Genomic DNA, 26,050 nt, shown 5'->3' on the forward strand with positions numbered 1-26,050 from the left:
ACACAGACTGTACCTATACCCATATACACAGACTGTACCTATACCCATATACACAGACTGTACCTAAACCCATATACACAGACTGTACCTGTACCCATATGCACAGACTGTACCTATACCCATATACACAGACTGTACCTATACCCATATACACAGACTGTACCTATACCCAGGCACACAGACTGTACCTATACCCAGGCACACAGACTGTACCTATACCCATATACACAGACTGTACCTATACCCATATACACAGACTGTACCTGTACCCATATACACAGACTGTACCTATACCCATATACACAGACTGTACCTATACCCATATACACATACTGTACCTATACCCATATACACAGACTGTACCTATACCCATATACACAGACTGTACCTGTACCCAGGCACATAGACTGTACCTGTACCCATGTACACAGACTGTACCTGTACCCATATACACAGACTGTACCTATACCTAGGCACACAGACTGTACCTGTACCCATATACACAGACTGTACCTATACCCATATACACAGACTGTACCTCATACCACCCATATACACAGACTGTACCTGTACCCATATACACAGACTGTACCTGTACCCATATACACAGACTGTACCTGTACCCATATACACAGACTGTACCTGTACCCATATACACAGACTGTACCTGTACCCATATACACAGACTGTACCTGTACCCATATACACAGACTGTACCTGTACCCAGGCACATAGACTGTACCTGTACCCATGTACACAGACTGTACCTGTACCCATATACACAGACTGTACCTATACCTAGGCACACAGACTGTACCTGTACCCATATACACAGACTGTACCTATACCCATATACACAGACTGTACCTATACCCATATACACAGACTGTACCTATACCCATATACACAGACTGTACCTGTACCCATATACACAGACTGTACCTGTACCCATATACACAGACTGTACCTGTACCCATATACACAGACTGTACCTGTACCCATATACACAGACTGTACCTGTACCCATATACACAGACTGTACCTATACCCATATACACAGACTGTACCTATACCCATATACACAGACTGTACCTGTACCCATATACACAGACTGTACCTGTACCCATATACACAGACTGTACCTGTACCCATATACACAGACTGTACCTATACCCATATACACAGATTGTACCTATACCCATATACACAGACTGTACCTATACCCATATACACAGACTGTACCTATACCCAGGCACACAGACTGTACCTATACCTAGGCACACAGACTGTACCTATACCCAGGCACACAGACTGTACCTATACCCATATACACAGACTGTACCTGTACCCATATACACAGACTGTACCTGTACCCATATACACAGACTGTACCTATACCCATATACACAGACTGTACCTATACCCATATACACAGACTGTACCTATACCCATATACACAGACTGTACCTATACCCATATACACAGACTGTACCTGTACCCATATACACAGACTGTACCTATACCCATATACACAGACTGTACCTGTACCCATATACACAGACTGTACCTGTACCCATATACACAGACTGTACCTGTACCCATATACACAGACTGTACCTATACCCATATACACAGACTGTACCTGTACCCATATACACAGACTGTACCTGTACCCATATACACAGACTATACCTGTACCCATATACACAGACTGTACCTGTACCCAGGCACACAGACTGTACCTATACCCATATACACAGACTGTACCTATACCCAGGCACACAGACTGTACCTATACCCATATACACAGACTGTACCTATACCCATATACACAGACTGTACCTAAACCCATATACACAGACTGTACCTGTACCCATATACACAGACTGTGCCTATACCCATATACACAGACTGTACCTATACCCATATACACAGACTGTACCTATACCCAGGCACACAGACTGTACCTATACCCATATACACAGACTGTACCTATACCCATATACACAGACTGTACCTATACCCATATACACAGACTGTACCTGTACCCATATACACAGACTGTACCTATACCCATATACACAGACTGTACCTGTACCCATATACACAGACTGTACCTATACCCATATACACAGACTGTACCTATACCCATATACACAGACTGTACCTGTACCCATATACACAGACTGTACCTGTACCCATATACACAGACTGTACCTATACCCATATACACAGACTGTACCTATACCCATATACACAGACTGTACCTATACCCATATACACAGACTGTACCTGTACCCATATACACAGACTGTACCTATACCCATATACACAGACTGTACCTATACCCATATACACAGACTGTACCTATACCCATATACACAGACTGTACCTATACCCATATACACAGACTGTACCTATACCCATATACACAGACTGTACCTATACCCAGGCACACAGACTGTACCTATACCCAGGCACACAGACTGTACCTATACCCATATACACAGACTGTACCTATACCCATATACACAGACTGTACCTGTACCCATATACACAGACTGTACCTATACCCATATACACAGACTGTACCTATACCCATATACACAGACTGTACCTATACCCATATACACAGACTGTACCTATACCCATATACACAGACTGTACCTGTACCCATATACACAGACTGTACCTATACCCATATACACAGACTGTACCTGTACCCATATACACAGACTGTACCTGTACCCATATACACAGACTGTACCTGTACCCATATACACAGACTGTACCTATACCCATATACACAGACTGTACCTGTACCCATATACACAGACTGTACCTGTACCCATATACACAGACTATACCTGTACCCATATACACAGACTGTACCTGTACCCAGGCACACAGACTGTACCTATACCCATATACACAGACTGTACCTATACCCAGGCACACAGACTGTACCTATACCCATATACACAGACTGTACCTATACCCATATACACAGACTGTACCTAAACCCATATACACAGACTGTACCTGTACCCATATGCACAGACTGTACCTATACCCATATACACAGACTGTACCTATACCCATATACACAGACTGTACCTATACCCAGGCACACAGACTGTACCTATACCCATATACACAGACTGTACCTATACCCATATACACAGACTGTACCTATACCCATATACACAGACTGTACCTGTACCCATATACACAGACTGTACCTATACCCATATACACAGACTGTACCTATACCCATATACACATACTGTACCTATACCCATATACACAGACTGTACCTATACCCATATACACAGACTGTACCTGTACCCAGGCACATAGACTGTACCTGTACCCATGTACACAGACTGTACCTGTACCCATATACACAGACTGTACCTATACCTAGGCACACAGACTGTACCTGTACCCATATACACAGACTGTACCTATACCCATATACACAGACTGTACCTATACCCATATACACAGACTGTACCTGTACCCATATACACAGACTGTACCTGTACCCATATACACAGACTGTACCTGTACCCATATACACAGACTGTACCTGTACCCATATACACAGACTGTACCTGTACCCATATACACAGACTGTACCTGTACCCATATACACAGACTGTACCTATACCCATATACACAGACTGTACCTGTACCCATATACACAGACTGTACCTGTACCCATATACACAGACTGTACCTGTACCCATATACACAGACTGTACCTATACCCATATACACAGATTGTACCTATACCCATATACACAGACTGTACCTATACCCATATACACAGACTGTACCTATACCCAGGCACACAGACTGTACCTATACCCAGGCACACAGACTGTACCTATACCCATATACACAGACTGTACCTATACCCATATACACAGACTATACCCATATACACAGACTGTACCTATACCCATATACACAGACTGTACCTGTACCCATATACACAGACTGTACCTATACCCATATACACAGACTGTACCTATACCCATATACACAGACTGTACCTGTACCCAGCACACAGACTGTACCTATACCCATATACAAAGACTGTACCTATACCCAGGCACACAGACTGTACCTATACCCAGGCACACAGACTGTACCTATACCCATATACACAGACTGTACCTATACCCATATACACAGACTGTACCTGTACCCATATACACAGACTGTACCTATACCCATATACACAGACTGTACCTATACCCATATACACAGACTGTACCTATACCCATATACACAGACTGTACCTATACCCATATACACAGACTGTACCTGTACCCATATACACAGACTGTACCTATACCCATATACACAGACTGTACCTATACCCATATACACAGACTGTACCTGTACCCATATACACAGACTGTACCTGTACCCATATACACAGACTGTACCTGTACCCATATACACAGACTGTACCTGTACCCATATACACAGACTGTACCTGTACCCATATACACAGACTATACCTGTACCCATATACACAGACTGTACCTGTACCCATATACACAGACTGTACCTATACCCTTATACACAGAATACCTATACCCAGGCACACAGACTGTACCTGTACCCATATACACAGACTGTACCTATACCCATATACACAGACTGTACCTGTACCCAGGCACACAGACTGTACCTATACCCATATACACAGACTGTACCTATACCCATATACACAGACTGTACCTATACCCAGGCACACAGACTGTACCTATACCCATATACACAGACTGTACCTATACCCATATACACAGACTGTACCTATACCCATATACACAGACTGTACCTATACCCATATACACAGACTGTACCTGTACCCATATACACAGACTGTACCTATACCCATATACACAGACTGTACCTATACCCATATACACAGACTGTACCTATACCCAGGCACACAGACTGTACCTATACCCATATACACAGACTGTACCTATACCCATATACACAGACTGTACCTATACCCATATACACAGACTGTACCTGTACCCATATACACAGACTGTACCTATACCCATATACACAGACTGTACCTATACCCATATACACAGACTGTACCTATACCCATATACACAGACTGTACCTATACCCATATACACAGACTGTACCTGTACCCAGGCACATAGACTGTACCTGTACCCATATACACAGACTGTACCTGTACCCATATACACAGACTGTACCTATACCTAGGCACACAGACTGTACCTGTACCCATATACACAGACTGTACCTGTACCCATATACACAGACTGTACCTGTACCCATATACACAGACTGTACCTGTACCCATATACACAGACTGTACCTATACCCATATACACAGACTGTACCTATACCCATATACACAGACTGTACCTGTACCCATATACACAGACTGTACCTGTACCCATATACACAGACTGTACCTGTACCCATATACACAGACTGTACCTATACCCATATACACAGATTGTACCTATACCCATATACACAGACTGTACCTATACCCAGGCACACAGACTGTACCTATACCCAGGCACACAGACTGTACCTATACCCAGGCACACAGACTGTACCTATACCCATATACACAGACTGTACCTATACCCATATACACAGACTGTACCTATACCCATATACACAGACTGTACCTATACCCATATACACAGACTGTACCTATACCCATATACACAGACTGTACCTGTACCCATATACACAGACTGTACCTATACCCATATACACAGACTGTACCTATACCCATATACACAGACTGTACCTATACCCAGGCACACAGACTGTACCTATACCCATATACACAGACTGTACCTGTACCCATATACACAGACTGTACCTGTACCCATATACACAGACTGTACCTGTACCCATATACACAGACTGTACCTATACCCATATACACAGATTGTACCTATACCCATATACACAGACTGTACCTATACCCAGGCACACAGACTGTACCTATACCCAGGCACACAGACTGTACCTATACCCAGGCACACAGACTGTACCTATACCCATATACACAGACTGTACCTATACCCATATACACAGACTGTACCTATACCCATATACACAGACTGTACCTATACCCATATACACAGACTGTACCTATACCCATATACACAGACTGTACCTGTACCCATATACACAGACTGTACCTATACCCATATACACAGACTGTACCTATACCCATATACACAGACTGTACCTATACCCAGGCACACAGACTGTACCTATACCCATATACACAGACTGTACCTATACCCATATACACAGACTGTACCTATACCCATATACACAGACTGTACCTATACCCATATACACAGACTGTACCTATACCCATATACACAGACTGTACCTATACCCATATACACAGACTGTACCTGTACCCATATACACAGACTGTACCTATACCCATATACACACACTGTACCTATACCCATATACACAGACTGTACCTATACCCATATACACAGACTGTACCTGTACCCATATACACAGACTGTACCTGTACCCATATACACAGACTGTACCTGTACCCATATACACAGACTGTACCTATACCCATATACACAGACTGTACCTGTACCCATATACACAGACTGTACCTATACCCATATACACAGACTGTACCTGTACCCATATACACAGACTGTACCTATACCCATATACACACAGACTGTACCTATACCCATATACACAGACTGTACCTGTACCCATATACACAGACTGTACCTATACCCATATACACAGACTGTACCTGTACCCATATACACAGACTGTACCTATACCCATATACACAGACTGTACCTATACCCATATACACAGACTGTACCTGTACCCATATACACAGACTGTACCTATACCCATATACACAGACTGTACCTGTACCCATATACACAGACTGTACCTATACCCATATACACACACTGTACCTGTACCCATATACACAGACTGTACCTGTACCCATATACACAGACTGTACCTGTACCCATATACACAGACTGTACCTGTACCCATATACACAGACTGTACCTGTACCCATATACACAGACTGTACCTGTACCCATATACACAGACTGTACCTGTACCCATATACACAGACTGTACCTATACCCATATACACAGACTGTACCTGTACCCATATACACAGACTGTACCTATACCCATATACACAGACTGTACCTATACCCATATACACAGACTGTACCTGTACCCATATACACAGACTGTACCTGTACCCATATACACAGACTGTACCTGTACCCATATACACAGACTGTACCTGTACCCATATACACAGACTGTACCTGTACCCATATACACAGACTGTACCTGTACCCATATACACAGACTGTACCTATACCCATATACACAGACTGTACCTATACCCATATACACAGATTGTACCTATACCCATATACACAGACTGTACCTATACCCATATACACAGACTGTACCTGTACCCATATACACAGACTGTACCTATACCCATATACACAGACTGTACCTATACCTATATACACAGACTGTACCTGTACCCATATACACAGACTGTACCTATAACCATATACACAGACTGTACCTATACCCCTCCATTTCTCTCTTCCACCCCACCGTGTGTTTTTCCTGTAATGTTTACCTCCACTGATTGCACACTCTGCCATAGTGCCCTACATACAGGGTACATCATACTACTACATAAGCATCAGTTTTCCCATATATGACCTTGGCCCTTGTATGGCTCACCTCCCACAGTGTAACCTTCAAAGTGCGCCCAACATGGCTGCCCCATATGGTACACTTGTGGATGGGATGAAAAATACATAGGCCTGATGGTTTTGTTGGAACCCTACTCTGAACTGTAGGACTCTGAAATCACCCCCATTTTGTGTCATCACTTCTAGGGGTGGACTATCCCACCCTGGGTAATCCTACGCTGAGCGCCCAAGATGGCTGCTGCACCTGGTACCTTGTGAGGGTGGAATACACAACCCATGGAAGTTATTACCCAAAATACCTGCACCAATCCTGCATTATGCTTTCTGTGGGCTTAAGGTTTTCTTTTATGTCTGTTGCTTATCAATTCTTGTATTACTCAAATCCTCTGTATCATGTGCATTGTTTTTGATGTCTGTAAAGTGCCTTGAGTCCTGTTGGAGAAAGAGCGCTATATAAATAAAATTATTATTATTATTATTATTACCTGTACCCATATACACAGACTGTACCTATACCCATATACACAGACTGTACCTGTACCCATATACACAGACTGTACCTATACCCATATACACAGACTGTACCTATACCCATATACACAGACTGTACCTATACCCATATACACAGACTGTACCTGTACCCATATACACAGACTGTACCTATACCCATATACACAGACTGTACCTATGCCCATATACACATACTGTACCTGTACCCATATACACAGACTGTACCTATACCCATATACACAGACTGTACCTATACCCATATACACAGACTGTACCTGTACCCATATACACAGACTGTACCTATACCCATATACACAGACTGTACCTGTACCCATATACACAGACTGTACCTGTACCCATATACACAGACTGTACCTATACCCATATACACAGACTGTACCTATACCCAGGCACACAGACTGTACCTGTACCCATATACACAGACTGTACCTGTACCCATATACACAGACTGTACCTGTACCCATATACACAGACTGTACCTGTACCCATATACACAGACTGTACCTATACCCATATACACAGACTGTACCTATACCCATATACACAGACTGTACCTATACCCATATACACAGACTGTACCTATACCCATATACACAGACTGTACCTATACCCATATACACAGACTGTACCTATACCCATATACACAGACTGTACCTGTACCCATATACACAGACTGTACCTATACCCATATACACAGACTGTACCTATACCCATATACACAGACTGTACCTGTACCCATATACACAGACTGTAGCTGTACCCATATACACAGACTGTACCTATACCCTTATACACACACTGTACCTGTACCCATATACACAGACTGTACCTGTACCCATATACACAGACTGTACCTATACCCATATACACAGACTGTACCTATACCCATATACACAGACTGTACCTATACCCATATACACAGACTGTACCTGTACCCATATACACAGACTGTACCTGTACCCATATACACAGACTGTACCTGTACCCATATACACAGACTGTACCTGTACCCATATACACAGACTGTACCTATACCCATATACACAGACTGTACCTATACCCATATACACAGACTGTACCTATACCCAGGCACATAGACTGTACCTGTACCCATATACACAGACTGTACCTGTACCCATATACACAGACTGTACCTGTACCCATATACACAGACTGTACCTATACCCAGGCACACAGACTGTACCTGTACCCATATACACAGACTGTACCTGTACCCATATACACAGACTGTACCTGTACCTATATACACAGACTGTACCTATACCCATATACACAGACTGTACCTATACCCATATACACAGACTGTACCTATACCCATATACACAGACTGTACCTATACCCATATACACAGACTGTACCTGTACCCATATACACAGACTGTACCTATACCCATATACACAGACTGTACCTATGCCCATATACACATACTGTACCTGTACCCATATACACAGACTGCTACCCATATACACAGACTGTACCTGTACCCATATACACAGACTGTACCTATACCCATATACACAGACTGTACCTATGCCCATATACACATACTGTACCTGTACCCATATACACAGACTGTACCTGTACCCATATACACAGACTGTACCTATACCCATATACACAGACTGTACCTATACCCATATACACAGACTGTACCTGTACCCATATACACAGACTGTACCTATACCCATATACACAGACTGTACCTATGCCCATATACACATACTGTACCTGTACCCATATACACAGACTGTACCTGTACCCATATACACAGACTGTACCTATACCCATATACACAGACTGTACCTATACCCATATACACAGACTGTACCTGTACCCATATACACAGACTGTACCTATACCCATATACACAGACTGTACCTATGCCCATATACACATACTGTACCTGTACCCATATACACAGACTGTACCTGTACCCATATACACAGACTGTACCTATACCCATATACACAGACTGTACCTATACCCATATACACAGACTGTACCTGTACCCATATACACAGACTGTACCTATACCCATATACACAGACTGTACCTATGCCCATATACACATACTGTACCTGTACCCATATACACAGACTGCTACCCATATACACAGACTGTACCTGTACCCATATACACAGACTGTACCTATACCCATATACACAGACTGTACCTATAACCATATACACAGACTGTACCTGTACCCATATACACAGACTGTACCTGTACCCATATACACAGACTGTACCTGTACCCATATACACAGACTGTACCTATACCCAGGCACACAGACTGTACCTGTACCCATATACACAGACTGTACCTGTACCCATATACACAGACTGTACCTGTACCCATATACACAGACTGTACCTGTACCCATATACACAGACTGTACCTATAACCATATACACAGACTGTACCTGTACCCATATACACAGACTGTACCTGTACCCATATACACAGACTGTACCTATACCCATATACACAGACTGTACCTATACCCAGGCACACAGACTGTACCTGTACCCATATACACAGACTGTACCTGTACCCATATACACAGACTGTACCTGTACCCATATACACAGACTGTACCTATACCCATATACACAGACTGTACCTATACCCATATACACAGACTGTACCTATACCCAGGCACACAGACTGTACCTGTACCCATATACACAGACTGTACCTGTACCCATATACACAGACTGTACCTATACCCATATACACAGACTGTACCTGTACCCATATACACAGACTGTACCTATACCCATATACACAAACTGTACCTGTACCCATATACACAGACTGTACCTGTACCCATATACACAGACTATACCTATACCCATATACACAGACTGTACCTATACCCATATACACAGACTGTACCTATACCCATATACACAGACTGTACCTGTACCCATATACACAGACTGTACCTGTACCCATATACACAGACTGTACCTGTACCCAGGCACACAGACTGTACCTATACCCATATACACAGACTGTACCTATACCCATATACACAGACTGTACCTATACCCATATACACAGACTGTAGCTGTACCCATATACACAGACTGTACCTATACCCATATACACAGACTGTACCTATACCCATATACACTGACTGTAGCTGTACCCATGCACGGAGACTGTAGCTGTACCCATGTACGGATACTGTAGCTGTACCCATGCACGGAGACTATAGCTGGACCCATGCACTCAGACTGTAGCTGTACCCATGCACACAGACTGTAGCTGTACCCATGTACGGAGACTGTAGCTGTACCCATGTACGGAGACTGTAGCTGCACCCATGCACATAGACTGTAGCTGAACCCATGTATGGAGACTGTAGCTGAACCCATGCACGGAGACTGTAGCTGTACCCATGTACGGAGACTATAGCTGGACCCATGCACGGAGACTGTAGCTGTACCCATGCACACAGACTGTAGCTGAACCCATGTATGGAGACTGTAGCTGAACCCATGTATGGAGACTGTAGCTGAACCCATGTATGGAGACTGTAGCTGTACCCATGCAGACAGACTGTAGCTGTACCCATGTACGGAGACTGTAGCTGCACCCATGCACATAGACTGTAGCTGCACCCATGCACGGAGACTGTAGCTGAACCCATGTATGGAGACTGTAGCTGAACCCACGCATGGAGACTGTAGCTGTACTCATGCACGGAGACTGTAGCTGTACCCATGCACACAGACTGTAGCTGTACCCATGCATGGAGACTGTAGCTGTACCCATGCACACAGACTGTAGCTGTACCCATGCACGGAGACTGTAGCTGTGCCCATGCACACAGTCTGTAGCTGTACCCATGCATGGAGACTGTAGCGGTACCCATGCACGGAGACTGTAGCTGTACCCATGCACACAGACTGTAGCTGTACCCATGCACACAGACTGTAGCTGTACCCATGCACACAGACTATAGCTGTACCCATGCATGGAGACTGTAGCTGTACCCATGCACACAGACTGTAGCTGTACCCATGCACGGAGACTGTAGCTGTACCCATGCACACAGACTGTAGCTGTACCCATGCATGGAGACTGTAGCGGTACCCATGCACGGAGACTGTAGCTGTACCCATGCACACAGACTGTAGCTGTACCCATGCACACAGACTGTAGCTGTACCCATGCATGGAGACTGAAGCGGTACCCATGCACGGAGACTGTATCTGTACCCATGCACACAGACTGTAGCTGTACCCATGCATGGAGACTGTAGCGGTACCCATGCATGGAGACTGTAGCGGTACCCATGCACGGAGACTGTAGCTGTACCCATGCACACAGACTGTAGCTGTACCCATGCACACAGACTGTAGCTGTACCCATGCACACAGACTGTAGCTGTACCCATGCACGGAGACTGTAGCTGTACCCATGCACACAGACTGTAGCTGTACCCATGCAAGGAGGGGTGGTCTTCTGTATGCCGGCGGTCGGGCTCCCGGCGCTCAGTATACCGGCGCCGGGAGCCCGACAGCTGGCATACCGACACTTATTTTCCCTCGTGGGGGTCCACGACCCCCATAGAGGGAGAATAAAATAGCGTGGCGCGCATAGCGCGCCACCGTGCCCGTAGCGCGGCGAGCGCAGCGAGCCCGCAAGGGGCTCATTTGCGCTCGCCACGCTGTCGGTAAGCCGGCGGTCGGGCTCCCGGCGCCGGGATGCTGGTCGCCGGGAGCCCGACCGCCGGCCAGCCGTAGTGAACCCGCACGGAGACTGTAGCTGTACCCATGCACGGAGACTGGAGCTGGACCCATGCACGGAGACTGGAGCTGGACCCATGCACGGAGACTGGAGCTGCACCCATGTACGGAGACTGTAGCTGGACCCATGCACACAGACTGTAGCTGGACCCATGCACGGAGATTGTAGCTGGACCCATGCACGGAGACTGTAGCTGGACCCATGCACGGAGACTGTAGCTGCACCCATGCACGGAGACTGTAGCTGTACCCATGCACACAGACTGTAGCTGGACCCATGCACACAGACTGTAGCTGGACCCATGCACGGAGACTGTAGCTGTACCCATGCACACAGACTGTAGCTGGACCCATGCACACAGACTGTAGCTGGACCCATGCACGGAGACTGTAGCTGCACCCATGCACGGAGACTGTAGCTGCACCCATGTACGGAGACTGTAGCTGTACCCATGTACGGAGACTGTAGCTGCACCCATGCACACAGACTGTAGCTGGACCCATGCACGGAGACTGTAGCTGGACCCATGCACGGAGACTGGAGCTGGACCCATGCACGGAGACTGGAGCTGGACCCATGCACGGAGACTGGAGCTGCACCCATGTACGGAGACTGTAGCTGTACCCATGCACACAGACTGTAGCTGTACCCATGCACGGAGACTGTAGCTGAACCCAGGCACACAGACTGTAGCTGGACCCATGCACACAGACTGTAGCTGGACCCATGCACGGAGATTGTAGCTGGACCCATGCACGGAGACTGTAGCTGGACCCATGCACGGAGACTGTAGCTGCACCCATGCACGGAGACTGTAGCTGTACCCATGCACACAGACTGTAGCTGGACCCATGCACACAGACTGTAGCTGGACCCATGCACGGAGACTGTAGCTGCACCCATGCACGGAGACTGTAGCTGCACCCATGTACGGAGACTGTAGCTGTACCCATGTACGGAGACTGTAGCTGCACCCATGCACACAGACTGTAGCTGGACCCATGCACGGAGACTGTAGCTGGACCCATGCACGGAGACTGTAGCTGCACCCATGTACGGAGACTGTAGCTGTACCCATGTACGGAGACTGTAGCTGCACCCATGTACGGAGACTGTAGCTGTACCCATGTACGGAGACTGTAGCTGCACCCATGCACACAGACTGTAGCTGGACCCATGCACGGAGACTGTAGCTGGACCCATGCAAGGAGACTGTAGCTGAACCCATGCACACAGACTGTAGCTGGACCCATGCATGGAGACTGTAGCTGCACCCATGTACGGAGACTGTAGCTGCACCCATGTACGGAGACTGTAGCTGCACCCATGCACACAGACTGTAGCTGTACCCATGCACACAGACTGTAGCTGTACCCATGCACGGAGACTGTAGCTGCACCCATGCACGGAGACTGTAGCTGTACCCATACACACAGACTGTAGCGGTACCCATGCACGGAGACTGTAGCTGTACCCATGCACACAGACTGTAGCTGTACCCATGCACGGAGACTGTAGCTGTACCCATGCAAGGAGACTGTAGCTGTACCCATGCACACAGACTGTAGCTGTACCCATGCAAGGAGACTGTAGCTGAACCCATGTACGGAGACTGTAGCTGTACCCATGCACGGAGACTGTAGCTGCAGCCATGTACTGAGACTGTAGCTGTACCCATGCACGGAGACTGTAGCTGTACCCATGCAAGGAGACTGTAGCTGTACCCATGCACACAGACTGTAGCTGTACCCATGCAAGGAGACTGTAGCTGAACCCATGCACACAGACTGTAGCTGTACCCATGCAAGGAGACTGTAGCTGAACCCATGCACACAGACTGTAGCTGTACCCATGCACACAGACTGTAGCTGTACCCATGCACGGAGACTGTAGCTGTACCCATGCACGGAGACTGTAGCTGTACCCATGCACACAGACTGTAGCTGTACCCATGCACGGAGACTGTAGCTGTACCCATGCACACAGACTGTAGCTGTACCCATGCACGGAGACTGTAGCTGTACCCATGCACACAGACTGTAGCTGTACCCATGCACGGAGACTGTAGCTGTACCCATGCACACAGACTGTAGCTGTACCCATGCACACAGACTGTAGCTGTACCCATGCACACAGTCTGTAGCTGTACCCATGCATGGAGACTGCAGTTGTACCCATGCACACAGACTGTAGCTGTACCCATGCACACAGTCTGTAGCTGTACCCATGCACGGAGACTGTAGCTGTACCCATGCACGGAGACTGTAGCTGTACCCATGCACGGAGACTGTAGCTGTACCCATGCACGGAGACTGTAGCTGTACCCATGCACACAGTCTGTAGCTGTACCCATGCACACAGTCTGTAGCTGTACCCATGCACGGAGACTGTAGCTGTACCCATGCACGGAGACTGTAGCTGTACCCATGCACGGAGACTGTAGCTGTACCCATGCACACAGACTGTAGCTGTACCCATGCACACAGACTGTAGCTGTACCCATGCACACAGTCTGTAGCTGTACCCATGCACGGAGACTGTAGCTGTACCCATGCACGGAGACTGTAGCTGTACCCATGCACGGAGACTGTAGCTGTACCCATGCACACAGTCTGTAGCTGTACCCATGCACACAGACTGTAGCTGTACTCATGCACGGAGACTGTAGCTGTACCCATGCACACAGTCTGTAGCTGTACCCATGCATGGAGACTGTAGTTGTACCCATGCATGGAGACTGTAGTTGTACCCATGCACACAGACTGTAGTTGTACCCATGCACACAGACTGTAGCTATACCCATGCACGGAGACTGTAGCTGTACCCATGCACACAGTCTGTAGCTGTACCCATGCATGGAGACTGTAGTTGTACCCATGCACACAGACTGTAGCGGTACCCATGCACGAAGACTGTAGCTGTACCCATGCATGGAGACTGCAGTTGTACCCATGCATGGAGACTGTAGTTGTACCCATGCACACAGACTGTAGCTGTACCCATGCACACAGACTGTAACTGTACCCATGCATGGAGACTGTAGTTGTACCCATGCACACAGACTGTAGCTGTACCCATGCACACAGACTGTAGCTGTACCCATGCACGGAGACTGTAGCTGTACCCATGCACACAGTCTGTAGCTGTACCCATGCATGGAGACTGTAGTTGTACCCATGCACACAGACTAGCTGTACCCATGCATGGAGACTGTAGTTGTACCCATGCACACAGACTGTAGCTGTACCCATGCACACAGACTGTAGCTGAACCCATGCACGGAGACTGCAGTTGTACCCATGCACACAGACTGTAGCTGTACCCATGCACACAGACTGTAGCTGTACCCATGCATGGAGACTGTAGTTGTACCCATGCACACAGACTGTAGCTGTACCCATGCACACAGACTGTAGCTGTACCCATGCACACAGACTGTAGCTGTACCCATGCACACAGTCTGTAGCTGTACCCATGCATGGAGACTGTAGTTGTACCCATGCACACAGACTAGCTGTACCCATGCATGGAGACTGTAGTTGTACCCATGCACACAGACTGTAGCTGTACCCATGCACGGAGACTGCAGTTGTACCCATGCACACAGACTGTAGCTGTACCCATGCACACAGACTGTAGCTGTACCCATGCATGGAGAATGCAGTTGTACCCATGCACACAGACTGTAGCTGTACCCATGCACGGAGACTGTAGCTGTACCCATGCACACAGACTGTAGCTGTACCCATGCACGGAGACTGTAGCTGTACCCATGCACACAGACTGTAGCTGTACCCATGCACGGAGACTGTAGCTGTACCCATGCACACAGACTGTAGCTGTACCCATGCACACAGTCTGTAGCTGTACCCATGCATGGAGACTGTAGTTGTACCCATGCACACAGACTGTAGCTGTACCCATGCACACAGACTGTAGCTGTACCCATGCACACAGACTGTAGCTGTACCCATGCACACAGACTGTAGCTGTACCCATGCACACAGACTGTAGCTGTACCCATGCACGGAGACTGTAGCTGTACCCATGCACACAGACTGTAGTTGTACCCATGCACACAGACTGTAGCTGTACCCATGCACACAGTCTGTAGCTGTACCCATGCATGGAGACTGTAGTTGTACCCATGCACACAGACTGTAGCGGTACCCATGCACGGAGACTGTAGCTGTACCCATGCACACAGACTGTAGCGGTACCCATGCACGGAGACTGTAGCTGTACCCATGCACGGAGACTGTAGCTGTACCCATGCACACAGACTGTAGCTGTACCCATGCACGGAGACTGTAGCTGTACCCATGCACACAGACTGTAGCGGAACCCATGCACGGAGACTGTAGCTGTACCCATGCACGGAGACTGTAGCTGTACCCATGCACACAGACTGTAGCGGTACCCATGCACGGAGACTGTAGCTGTACCCATGCACGGAGACTGTAGCTGTACCCATGCACACAGACTGTAGCTGTACCCATGCACGGAGACTGTAGCTGTACCCATGCACACAGACTGTAGCGGTACCCATGCACGGAGACTGTAGCTGTACCCATGCACACAGACTGTAGCTGTACCCATGCACACAGACTGTAGCTGTACCCATGCACGGAGACTGTAGCTGCACCCATGCACGGAGACTGTAGCTGTACCCATGTATGGAGACTGCAGCTGAACCCATGCACACAGACTGTAGCTGTACCCATGCACACAGACTGTAGCGGTACCCATGCACGGAGACTGTAGCTGTACCCATGCACACAGACTGTAGCGGTACCCATGCACGGAGACTGTAGCTGTACCCATGCACGGAGACTGTAGCTGTACCCATGCACACAGACTGTAGCGGTACCCATGCACGGAGACTGTAGCTGTACCCATGCACGGAGACTGTAGCTGAACCCATGCACACAGACTGTAGCTGTACCCATGCACGGAGACTGTAGCTGCACCCATGCACGGAGACTGTAGCTGTACCCATGTATGGAGACTGTAGCTGAACCCATGCACGGAGACTGTAGCTGTACCCATGCACACAGACTGTAGCTGTACCCATGCACGGAGACTGTAGCTGTACCCATGCACACAGACTGTAGCTGTACCCATGCAAGGAGACTGTAGCTGAACCCAGGCACACAGACTGTAGCTGGACCCATGCATGGAGACTGTAGCTTTACCCATGCAAGGAGACTGTAGCTGTACCCATGCACACAGACTGTAGCTGTACCCATGCAAGGAGACTGTAGCTGAACCCATGCACACAGACTGTAGCTGTACCCATGCATGGAGACTGTAGCTGCACCCATGTACGGAGACTGTAGCTTTACCCATGCACACAAACTGTAGCTGTACCCACGCACACAGACTGTAGCTGTACCCATGTACGGAGACTGTAGCTGCACCCATGCACGGAGAATGTAGTTGTACCCATGCACACAGACTGTAGTTGTACCCATGCACACAGACTGTAGCTGTACCCATGCACGGAGACTGTAGCTGCACCCATGCACGGAGACTGTAGCTGTACCCATGCACAGAGACTGTAGCTGTACCCATGCACACAGACTGTAGCGGTACCCATGCACGGAGACTGTAGCTGTACCCATGCACACAGACTGTAGCTGTACCCATGCACGGAGACTGTAGCTGTACCCATGCACGGAGACTGTAGCTATACCCATGCAAGGAGACTGTAGCTGTACCCATGCACACAGACTGTAGCTGTACCCATGCATGGAGACTGTAGCTGTACCCATGTATGGAGACTGTAGCTGAACCCATGCACACAGACTGTAGCTGTACCCATGCACACAGACTGTAGCGGTACCCATGCACGGAGACTGTAGCTGTACCCATGCACACAGACTGTAGCTGTACCCATGCACGGAGACTGTAGCTGTACCCATGCACGGAGTCTGTAGCTATACCCATGCAAGGAGACTGTAGCTGTACCCATGCACACAGACTGTAGCTGGACCCATGCATGGAGACTGTAGCTGCAGCCATGTACGGAGAATGTAGCTTTACCCATGCACGGAGACTGTAGCTGTACCCATGTACGGAGAATGTAGCTTTACCCATGCAAGGAGACTGTAGCTGTACCCATGCACACAGACTGTAGCTGTACCTATGCAAGGAGACTGTAGCTGAACCCATGCACACAGTCTGTGTGCATGGGTCTACAGTCTGTGTGCGTGGGTACAGCTACAGTTTGTGTGCATAGGTAAAGCTACATTCTCCGTACATGGGTACAGCTACAGTCTCCGTACATGGGTGCAGCTACAGTCTCCATGCATGGGTACAGCTACAGTCTGTGTGCATGGGTTCAGCTACAGTCTCCTTGCATGGGTACAGCTACAGTCTGTGTGCATGGGTACAGCTACAGTCTGTACCCATGCACACAGACTGTAGCTGTACCCATGCAAGGAGACTGTAGCTGAACCCATGCACACAGACTGTAGCTGTACCCATGCATGGAGACTGTAGCTGCACCCATGTACGGAGACTGTAGCTGTACCCATGTACGGAGAATGTAGCTTTACCTATGCACACAAACTGTAGCTGTACCCACGCACACAGACTGTAGCTGTACCCATGCAAGGAGACTGTAGCTGAACCCATGCACACAGACTGTAGCTGTACCCATGCATGGAGACTGTAGCTGCACCCATGTACGGAGACTGTAGCTGTACCCATGTACGGAGAATGTAGCTTTACCTATGCACACAAACTGTAGCTGTACCCACGCACACAGACTGTAGCTGTACCCATGCACACAGACTGTAGCTGTACCCATGCAAGGAGACTGTAGCTGAACCCATGCACACAGACTGTAGCTGTACCCATGCACACAGACTGTAGCTGTACCCATGCACACAGACTGTAGCTGTACCCATGCACACAGACTGTAGCTGTACCCATGCACGGAGATTGTAGCTGTACCCATGCACAGAGACTGTAGCTGTACCCATGTACGGAGAATGTAGCTTTACCCATGCACACAAACTGTAGCTGTACCCATGCACGGAGATTGTAGCTGTACCCATGCACGGAGACTGTAGCTGTACCCATGCACACAGACTGTAGCTGTACCCATGCACGGAGACTGTAGCTGTACCCATGCACACAGACTGTAGCTGTACCCATGCACGGAGACTGTAGCTGTACCCATGCACGGAGACTGTAGCTGTACCCATGCACACAGACTGTAGCTGTACCCATGCACGGAGACTGTAGCTGTACCCATGCACGGAGACTGTAGCTGTACCCATGCACACAGACTGTAGCTGTACCCATGCACGGAGACTGTAGCTGTACCCATGCACACAGACTGTAGCTGTACCCATGGACAGAGACTGCAGTTGTACCCATGCACGGAGACTGTAGCTGTACCCATGCACGGAGACTGTAGCTGTACCCATGCACACAGTCTGTAGCTGTACCCATGCATGGAGACTGCAGTTGTACCCATGCACGGAGACTGTAGCTGTACCCATGCACACAGTATGTAGCTGTACCCATGCACGGAGACTGTAGCTGTACCCATGCACGGAGACTGTAGCTGTACCCATGCACACAGTCTGTAGCTGTACCCATGCATGGAGACTGTAGTTGTACCCATGCACACAGACTGTAGCGGTACCCATGCACGGAGACTGTAGCTGTACCCATGCACACAGACTGTAGCTGTACCCATGCATGGAGACTGTAGTTGTACCCATGCACACAGACTGTAGCTGTACCCATGTACGGAGACTGTAGCTGTACCCATGCACACAGACTGTAGCTGTACCCATGCACACAGTCTGTAGCTGTACCCATGCACACAGACTGTAACTGTACCCATGCATGGAGACTGTAGTTGTACCCATGCATGGAGACTGTAGTTGTACCCATGCACACAGACTGTAGCTGGACCCATGCACGGAGACTGTAGCTGTACCCATGCACACAGACTGTAGCTGTACCCATGCACGGAGACTGTAGCTGTACCCATGCACACAGACTGTAGCGGTACCCATGCACGGAGACTGTAGCTGTACCCATGCACACAGACTGTAGCTGTACCCATGCATGGAGACTGTAGTTGTACCCATGCACACAGACTGTAGCTGTACCCATGCACACAGACTGTAGCTGTACCCATGCACACAGACTGTAGCTGTACCCATGCACACAGTCTGTAGCTGTACCCATGCACACAGACTGTAGCTGTACCCATGCATGGAGACTGTAGTTGTACCCATGCACACAGACTGTAGCTGTACCCATGCACACAGACTGTAGCTGTACCCATGCACGGAGACTGTAGCTGTACCCATGCACACAGACTGTAGCTGTACTCATGCATGGAGACTGTAGTTGTACCCATGCACACAGACTAGCTGTACCCATGCACACAGACTGTAGCTGTACCCATGGATGGAGACTGTAGTTGTACCCATGCACACAGACTGTAGCTGTACCCATGCATGGAGACTGTAGTTGTACCCATGCACACAGACTGTAGCTGTACCCATGCACACAGTCTGTAGCTGTACCCATGCATGGAGACTGTAGCTGTACCCATGCACACAGACTGTAGCTGTACCCATGCATGGAGACTGTAGCTGTACCCATGCACACAGACTGTAGCTGTACCCATGCACGGAGACTGTAGCTGTACCCATGCACGGAGACTGTAGCTGCACCCATGCACGGAGACTGTAGCTGTACCCATGCACGGAGACTGTAGCTGTACCCATGCACACAGATTGTAGCTGTACCAATGCACGGAGACTGTAGCTGTACCCATGCACACAGACTGTAGCTGTACCAATGCACGGAGACTGTAGCTGTACCCATGCACACAGACTGTAGCTGTACCCATGCACGGAGACTGTAGCTGTACCCATGCACACAGTCTGTAGCTGTACCCATGCATGGAGACTGTAGTTGTACCCATGCACACAGACTGTAGCGGTACCCATGCACACAGACTGTAGCTGTACCCATGCACACAGACTGTAGCTGTACCCATGCATGGAGAATGCAGTTGTACCCATGCACACAGACTGTAGCTGTACCCATGCACACAGACTGTAGCTATACCCATGCACGGAGACTGTAGCTGTACCCATGCACACAGACTGTAGCTGTACCCATGCACACAGACTGTAGCTGCACCCATGTATGGAGACTGTAGCTGTACCCATGCACACAGACTGTAGCTGTACCCATGCACACAGTCTGTAGCTGTACCTATGCACGGAGACTGTAGCTGTACCCATGCACGGAGACTGTAGCTGTACCCATGCACACAGAGTGTAGCTGTACCCATGCACACAGACTGTAGCTGTACCCATGCACACAGTCTGTAGCTGTACCTATGCATGGAGACTGTAGCTGTACCCATGCACGGAGAATGTAGTTGTACCCATGCACACAGACTGTAGCTGTACCCATGCACACAGACTGTAGCTGTACCCATGCACACAGTCTGTAGCTGTACCTATGCATGGAGACTGTAGCTGTACCCATGCACACAGAGTGTAGCTGTACCCATGCACACAGACTGTAGCTGTACCCATGCACACAGTCTGTAGCTGTACCTATGCATGGAGACTGTAGCTGTACCCATGCACGGAGAATGTAGTTGTACCCATGCACACAGACTGTAGCTGTACCCATGCACGGAGACTGTAGCTGTACCCATGCACGGACACATCTTGGTTGGAGATCCCACAGCCAGCATTGTGCTTCATATACAGAAAACGAGCATGTTCTTTTTCTCAGATGACTGTCTGCAGAAGATCCTGATGAAGACTCTGGAAATGGCTTTGAATGGAGATGGATGTTACAGTGCAGACACCTGGGGAAGTTCCGCAACCCGCAGCTGCGGCACAATACCTTTCCTCTCCACCAATCCGCTGCTTCTCCATTACTGTCCTCCAGGAGCTGTACCGAGCAGTGTCCAGAGATATAAGAGATGTCATCTATAGAGCAGCTCAGCGACTGCCCCTCACCTGGGTGTATCCGGTACCAGCAATACACCGGACATAGGGGGAGACTCTAGTTGCAGCATTGCTGTGTCTTTGGACTCAATAATATGTTAATGCTGCAGCAGGCATACGACGCATCGCAGATCTGAGTGCTGTAGCCAAAGACGCAACATCGGAGCACCATCGTGAGCATAGGACACAGTCATCGCCCATCTGAGTAGGTCTAATGGTGCCCATACACTTGTGCGATGCCCCGCAACGCGACACCACGGGGCATCGCACCGGCATTTCACCTGAACTGCCAAATTTATTGCCATGCGATAGGTCGCATGGTAATCACGTGATGGGCACGTCACCGCCGAGTGGGAGCGGCCTCTAGCTGCTCCCTGCGGGTGCCCATCGCACATTGCAGTGCAATATATTGCATGTGCTACAAAAAACACGTGATCGCACTGCAATGCGAGAGATACTATCATGCGGCATTATGGGCGCAGGCCGGACAGTGCAGGCGTGTCTGGGCTGTATGCACATTACGCCTGTGTGCATAAACATGGCGGGTAGCTGTGCGCAGGCAGAGGGCGACCCTTAACATGCAAGCGCTTCGCTGCTGAGTGATACTTTCACATGTTAGCGCGGGGAAGTGGCCGGTATGTGGGTGGAGTTGTCCTGTGCTGGGCGTCCCCCCGTATGTCAGTGTACAGGGTGGTAGATGTGTGATTTTTCACACCACAACCCATGCTGAATTATCACTCCCTGACATCCATTCTCGGGCGCCAGGCACCGCCACTCTCCCGCACAATGGGGGTCATTCTGAGTTGATCGCTCGCTAGTAGTTTTAGCAGCCGCGCAAACGCATAGTCGCCGCCCACGGGGAGTGTATTTTCGCTTTGCAGGAGTGTGAACGCCTGTGCTGCCGAGCGGCTGCAAACACATTTTGTGCTAAACAAGACCAGCCCTGTAGTTACTTATCCTGTGCGATGATTGGTGCGACGAGTGACACGGTAATGACGTCAGATACCCGCCCTGCAAACGTCCGGCCACGCCTGCATTTTTCCAAACACTCCCAGAAAACGGTCAGTTGACGCCCATAAACGCCCTCTTCCTGTCAATCTCCCTGCGGTCGGCTGAGCGATTGGAACCGTCGCCAGAACCAGTGCAAAACCACAATGGACTTCGTACCCGTACGCCGTGCCTGCGCATTGCGGTGCATATGCATGCGCAGATTATCCGTTTTTTCACTGAACGCTACGCAGCGAACAACGGCAGCTATCGATCAACTCAGAATGACCCCCATGGCTGAAGTCCATAAACTGCATGATGACAGCGCATAGCCTGAAAACACGTCTGGATCGTGTAGTTGGGTTATCAGACCGGCCTGAGTCCACGGCCCAGCAATTGTCTGCCATCGCTCCTCCCCTCATCGGCGGTAATTGCGCAGTGTATGCCCACTGCTGGGGACGGCGTGGCAGTTCATTCTGGTGCCAGTAGTTCACCAGCGCTTTCTTTCCACAAATAACCTGACCCCTGGTAGCTCTCAGCATTCTGTGTATAAATATCCCGGGAAATGTAGGTTAGAAAGTAAAGTTAATGTATAACCGGAGCTGACGCAGTGATAACGGCCGCGGCGTGGTGATTCCTCACGTAACAGGACATTCTTTGCATACAGGAGGCCAGCTGTGTGCACAGGTGACTGGCCGTGATTATATGACACAGCAGATCTGTAACCGGACTGCGCGGCGTCTGGGCAGAGGATTCTGGCGGTAACACACCGTGGGCGCTTTCTTACATGGATAAAACATGGGATTATACAGTCAGGGAAATAACTCTCTCCTCCTCTCCTTGTCTCCACATCCGCTGCCAGAGCAAGAGAGGACTCAACGTGAAACTAAATCCTAAACTGGCCATTAGCAACACCTGATACTCACCTGGCAGAGGGTTGTGTTGCGTCTGGTCTGTGACATGAAAGCAATATAGATGTGTGGGATAAGCATTTTACGGGCGCCAAGTTGGCTCCATTTACAAAAGATCCATTTTGTGCTGTCAGCAGTCACCTGCACTGCCATGAATCACTCTGACTATTCATTTCAGCAGCGCACCGCGCTTCCATACACGATGTACTGTACAATGGCCGCATACCGACACGCCCCGTTATATGATTATTGCATGCCACCATTTCCTGCCTGAGATTTACCAACCAGTGAGAGTCTGTGGGCCTTATTCTGTATATTACCAAACGTGGGCCTTATTCTGTGTATTACCACACGTGGGCCTTATTCTGTGTATTACCACACGTGGGCCTTATTCCGTGTATTACCACACGTGGGCCTTATTCCGTGTATTACCACACGTGGGCCTTATTCTGTGTATTACCACACATGTGGGCCTTATTCTGTGTATTACCACACGTGGGCCTTATTCTGTGTACTACCACACGTGGGCCTTATTCTGTGTATTACCACACGTGGGCCTTATTCTGTGTATTACCACACGTGGGCCTTATTCTGTGTATTACCACACGTGGGCCTTATTCTGTGTATTACCACACGTGGGCCTTATTCTGTGTATTACCACACGTGGGCCTTATTCTGTGTATTACCACACGTGGGCCTTATTCTGTGTATTACCACACGTGGGCCTTATTCCGTGTATTACCACACGTGGGCCTTATTCTGTGTATTACCACACGTGGGCCTTATTCTGTGTATTACCACACATGTGGGCCTTATTCTGTGTATTACCACACGTGGGCCTTATTCTGTGTATTTCCACACGTGGGCCTTATTCTGTGTATTACCACACGTGGGCCTTATTCTGTGTATTACCACACGTGGGCCTTATTCTGTGTATTACCACACGTGGGCCTTATTCTGTGTATTACCACACGTGGGCCTTATTCTGTGTATTACCACACGTGGGCCTTATTCTGTGTATTACCACACGTGG

The sequence above is a fragment of the Pseudophryne corroboree genome, chromosome 8 (assembly GCF_028390025.1).
Source record: "Pseudophryne corroboree isolate aPseCor3 chromosome 8, aPseCor3.hap2, whole genome shotgun sequence".
Classification (NCBI taxonomy): Eukaryota; Metazoa; Chordata; class Amphibia; order Anura; family Myobatrachidae; genus Pseudophryne; species Pseudophryne corroboree.